Source organism: Tigriopus californicus, chromosome 3 (assembly GCF_007210705.1).
Source record: "Tigriopus californicus strain San Diego chromosome 3, Tcal_SD_v2.1, whole genome shotgun sequence".
NCBI lineage: Eukaryota > Metazoa > Arthropoda > Copepoda > Harpacticoida > Harpacticidae > Tigriopus > Tigriopus californicus.
In genome coordinates, this window is record NC_081442.1 from 13,255,357 (window position 1) to 13,261,667 (window position 6,311).

Consider the following 6,311-nt stretch of genomic DNA (forward strand, 5'->3'; position numbering starts at 1 on the left):
GACCCAAATATAATTCCAAACACCCACAGAGACACTGAAAAGAGGATTGTAAGTCAAGCTTATTCATGTTTTCACAATCCGCCTTGAATTGAATAAAAACCAAACACGGACACTGAATAATATATAGTAAATTTTGTTGGTGAACTTCCTTACCTCGAGTGGACATGAGATCCCCAGCTGTTCAAGACCGAAAAAGGTATTAGTTTTACTTAATTTGATATTCATATAATATCTTATCCACCAACGAATTAGAGTTGGCAGATCCAAGGACATCTAAAGAAAGAGAGGTTTTCTAATACGGTCTTCTAGATTCTAGAAATTCATGGCAGATCTGACTAGCCCTTGAATATCAGGTTGATCAGGAATTTTACTCAACAACTTATCTAAATCTGACAAAGGATGCTATGGGATCAACAAGGCATGCGTACTCCCTATGGATATTTGAGGGGAGCAAATTAAACAATGAAAGGGCCTGAGAAAGAAGAGAGGTGGTCTTCATTGTTCTAACTAGTCTGGATTTACGAGGGCTTCATTCTTATCAAGCACTTTCTAACTGAATAGGAGTCGAAGTTTACAACTTACAAATGTTTGATAGATCCATGTAACAGAAAAAATGACCCTGGTTATTTATTTCCCTTCCCTAATTTCTGTCCATCGCTATCAAAGTCCGTGGCCTAATAAAAGTTTAAAATTTTACCGTTCCAGACTCTCTAAAAAATTGGAGTAAACCAATTTCGCCAATCTTATATAACCATTGTATTGCAGGTAACGCAAAATTGGAACTTGATCTAGCGAGGTTTCAGAGAGCTTTCCACTCCACTACTGCCGTACTCCATGCCTAATCCCAATCCAGGATTTAGCATCAATTCTAGTGACAGCGGAAGCTTCATGGGCGTTTTGAGAGCAGCAAGAGGCCAGTTTTTTAATGCTCATACCTTGGAGTAAGGGGCTTGGACGTTACTCGGTATGAAACCACTTACACTGGCCAAAGAGGTGAGCAAATGTTCATTCTCCGTAAGGTCCAAGCCTTAACTCAGAGGTACGAGTGCTTAAAAAACTCGCCGCAGGCTAGTAAGAACAATGAAGTCCAACCCAACCGTCTTCTTTCCCGGGCTCCTTCATTTTTCAATTTGCTTCCCTCGGATATTCGTTGGGAATAGTTAGGCGTTGATTCAGTAGCATTAGAGTCTTAGTAATCCGAATCTGATCCCACATTTCTGGCACAATCCGATTCGAATTCGAATTAATTTGGAATACAATCTAAGTATCATTGATTTGCAAAAATTTTTGTCTCTTGCAGTAACACTCTGGGTATTTGGAATTATCTTTGGAACACTTTTCAACGAATAGTTTCGGAGGTATGGGGTCGCAAAGTCACGTTGATCCTTTCACAGTTCCCATTCATCGTCTCCTATTTGATGATTGCCACGGCTCCAAATCTTTTGATTATCTACATTGCTCGGCTTGTCTCGGATTTGCTGATGGGGCAATGTTCTCGAATCTTCCCGTTTACATGGAGAAATTAGTCATCCAGCTTTGCGAGGTAAGCACGAAGCAAGGCAGATATTGTCCGGTTTGTACTCGAAATACCCTCATATTGGACCTGTGCTGGATTCTTAAATGATAACTGTCATGCTTTATGGACCCGGTTTTTTTTTATTGATGCTATCAGAGCAATTGCAATTTTTCCTTCCTTGCACTTCAGTTCCAGGCGTGAAACCAAGTATTTCATTGACGTCGTACACCTTTATAAATGTGATAATTGATTGCTCTTTAGTTATGGCGTAATGTAGAGGTAAGATACAAGGTACACAAGATGCAAGTGCATCAAAAATGTTTCCATATGAACCTCCAGAAATGACATGTCAACCACTTCTGCACTCTCCAAGTATCCCTAAGTACCAATTGTTATTAGGATAAATCTATTTACAGGCACTTTAGTGAACCTTGTAAACATAAACCAATCTTTTGGGAATGGTTTTGGTTTACATTCTGGGCGCCCTTTTCCATGGCGTGTCACTAACTGGATTTGTGTTGTCATCAACGTGTTGTCTTTAATTCTCATGTGGTAGTGTTGCCAGAAACACCTTTCTTCAAAGTGGCAAAAACAAGGACGACGAAGCTAGAGCCATTTTACAGAGGCTCCGAGGGAAATGCTATGATGTGTCCCAAGAATTGACAGAAATCATGCACCGCCGGAATTACCTGCAAAACAAAAAGATGACGACCTCCGATCAAAGTTTCGCATTGGCCTCTCTGTAATGACCAGTGTGCGGTTTTGGAAGCCCTTCGCAATAGCCGCGGGAATGTATCTGCTTGTCCTTTTGACCGGAACAGGCACCTTGAATATGTACTTCGTGACGATCTTCCAAGAGTCTGGAACGGATTGTGAACCCGTATTTGGCCACCATACTCGTTGGAATTCTGAAGACAGGGATGGGGATCCTTGGGTCCTATTCCCTTCACATGTTTCCCCGACGTGCCTTTTTATGACTCGTGCTTGGTCATGTCATTTTTCCTGGCAACTCTTGGAACAATCTCGTTCTTAAAAACGAGTATATCTAACCCGAAGGATGATCATACTTACGAACTTAGGAGTGACAATTTGACACTGATTGTGGAAGCCGAAGGGGTACAAATCCCAATGGAAAACCCATTCATCGTAGGCATGATATCTGGGCCCCGGTTATGGCTATGATTGGTGTCTATTCAGCCTTTTCCGTTGGCGTTGAAACTGTTCTCCGGTGCGTTTGTGCGGAGATTTTCCCCACAGATATTCGGTCCATCGGAAATGCCTTAACCATTCTTATAACTACGGTTTCTTTAATCACGTTGGGTCTCTTGATGCCCATAATGCTCCGCGACCTTGGGTCCCTGGAACATTCTTTGTATTCTCTCTGGTTTCAATAGTGGCTTGTATTTACAGTTACTTTGTACTTCCGGAGTGCAAAGGTAAAAGTTTAACCAGAATAGAGGAGGATCTCGACGATAAAGCCCTCACCATAGTGAATAAAAAAAAATATTTGGATACCGTACTCCTCAAAGCATAATCTGTGTTTCTCTTTTTTTTTTTTTTTTTTGTTAAAAAATGAGAAGGAATACACCCATCATCTTTGGCCCACTCACCTATCCTTCAACTCATTTTATAAATTGGATGTCTTTCATAGAAACACTAGGGCAGATACCCAAGACTTTTTTTTTGTTGTTTGATAGCTTAAAATTAGCCGCATACACATAAGGGGGATTTCATCATACTTTAAGATATATGCATTGCCTCAAATCAAGCAAATCAAATCGTCGATGGATTACGAGAAAAGTTTCTGGGACTCATGCCATTTGCGGATGCTAGCCGACCTAAATGTACATACACTCCTCGTTTTTATTTTATTTCCAATCATTCTTTCACTCAAAAGCATGGCTGAAGTTCGTCTCTTATCATTCAATTTCCATTTCAGTACATTCCTTAACTGTACTCTTACCTATCTATTCTGCCTGAGCGTGTGCACAGTACCTCTTAACAACAGGTATATTATTCGGGGCATACAAGAGATTGCGCCCACCTTTTGGCTTTATATCTTGATCAGCTGAGTGTGTTGCCATGGTTTGTCGGACGTGCAACCGTCCCAAAACCAAAACAGAAAATAACTCTTGGCCAGGTGTTCGATCATTTGTGTTGCGGTCGCCTGCCTAACAATCCAATCTCTTGTCTAATCAATATTGCAATCCTCGACAATGGCGGACCAGAAAGCAAAGAAGTCCAAAAAGGACACTCTATTCATTGCCCTTCGTCGTGGAAATGCGGAAAAAGTGGGTCGCATCTTGGATAATCCGGAGGTGCCGGAGGGTGAAGAAGCCGTCTTTGCAGATATGGATGCAGACACAGCCAAGAACTCTTTGCTGCATCGGGCTGCCCGTTACGGACACGCAGCCGTTGTCAAAATACTCATAGAGAAAGGTGCGGATCCCAATAAGAATAACAAGTTTGGAATGACCCCACTTCACCATGCTGCAGTGGGTGGAGACCTTCAAGTGGTTGAGGAATTATTGAGGTGTGTCAAAGGCCTTGCAATGTATGTTTTCTGAATAACCAATTGCAATTTTGTTCATTTCATTGTGAAATTAGGGTGGTGGGGATTGCAATATCGCTGACGACGCTCAAAGGCTACCAATACATTGGGCCTCCGGCAATGGCTTTGTTGAGGTGGTCTCAAGCGTTGCCATGAAAAATGACATGACCAAGCACGAAGTCATAAAAAGGGCACGTCGGGAAATAATTGAACGAATAGGACCGTACCCCATCCCTGTCTTTTAGAATTCCAACGAGTATGGTGGCCAAATACGGGTTCACATCCGTTCCAGACTCCTGGAAGATCGTCACGAAGTACATATTCAGGTGCCTGTTCCGGTCAATAGGACAAGCAGATACATTCCGCGGCTATGGCGAAGGGCTTCCAAAACCGCACACTGGTTGCTGCGACAATATGCGAAACTTTGATCGCAGGTCGTCACTTTTTTGCTTTGTCAGATCACGTCGCTGAATGATTTCCGTCAATTCTTGGGAAACATCAAAATTTCCCTCGGAGCCCTTGTAAAATGGCCTTAGCTTCGTCGTCTTGTTTTTGGCCACTTTGAAGAAAGGTGTTTCTGGCAACACTATCACATGAGAATTAAAGACAACACGTTGATAAACAAATCCAGTTAGTCGCCATGGAAAGAGGGCGCCCAGAATATACACCAGACAATTCCCAACGATTGAAATTATGTTCACAAGGTTCACCAGAGTACCTGAAAGTTAATTTTAATGACAATAGAGCTATTTAAATGCCCCTCTTAACAGTCTTTGATCGTTATAAATTGTAAGGCTCCATGATAAAAGATCGCCCTTAAACGAGAGTGGCTCAGTTTTGATAAAAGGTTGAAAAATATGTCCTTACCTCTCAGAGTCGGATGGCTTATTTCTCCTATGTAAACAGGAAGATTTGAAAACATAGCCCCATCAGCAAATCCAGAGACGAACCGAGCAATGTAGATTAGTGAGAGGTTGGGAGCCATTGCAATCAACACGTAAAAATAATAAATGGAAATTGGGAAAATATTAACGTAGCTTACCGCATGCATTCGGATGCGATGCATTGAATAGTGACCCAAATATAATTCCAAACACCCATAGAGACACTGAAAAGAGGATTGTAAGTCAAGCTTATTCATGTTTTCACAATCCGCCTTGAATTGAATAAAAACCAAACACGGACACTGAATAATATATAGTAAATTTTGTTGGTGAATTCCTTACCTCGAGTGGACATGAGATCCCAGCTGTTCAAGACCGAAAAAGGTATTAGTTTTACTTAATTTGATATTCATATAATATCTTATCCACCAACGAATTAGAGTTGGCAGATCCAAGGACATCTAAAGAAAGAGAGGTTTTCTAGTACGGTCTTCTAGATTCTAGAAATTCATGGCAGATCTGACTAGCCCTTGAATATCAGGTTGATCAGGAATTTTACTCAACAACTTTTCTAAATCTGACAAAGGATGCTATGGATCAACAAGGCATGCGTACTCCCTATGGATATTTGAGGGGAGCAAATTAAACAATGAAAGGCCTGAGAAAGAAGAGAGGTGGTCTTCATTATTCTAACTAGTCTGGATTTACGAGGGCTTCATTCTTATCAAGCACTTTCTAACTGAATAGGAGTCGAAGTTTACAACTTACAAATGTTTGATAGATCCATGTAACAGAAAAAATGACCCTGGTTATTTATTTCCCTTCCCTAATTTCTGTCCATCGCTATCAAAGTCCGCGGCCTAACAAAAGTTTAAAATTTTACCGTTCCAGACTCTCTAAAAAAATTGGAGTAAACCAATTTCGCCAATCTTAAATAACCATTGTATTGCAGGTAACGCAAAATTGGAACTTGATCTAGCGAGGTTTCAGAGAGCTTTCCACTCCACTACTGCCGTACTCCATGCCTAATCCCAATCCAGGATTTAGCATCAATTCTAGTGACAGCGGAAGCTTCATGTGCGTTATGAGCAGCAAGAGGCCAGTTTTTTTAAGCTCATACCTTGGAGTAAGGGGCTTGGACGTTACTCGGTATGAAACACTTACACTGGCCAAAGAGGTGAGCAAATGTTCATTCTCCGTAAGTCCAAGCCTTAACTCAGAGGTACGAGCGCTTAAAAAACTTGCCTCAGGCTAGTAAGAACAATGAAGTCCAACCCAACCGTCTTCTTTCCCGGGCTCCTTCATTTTTCAATTTGCTTCCTCGGATATTCGTTTGGGAATAGTTAGGCGTTGATTCAGT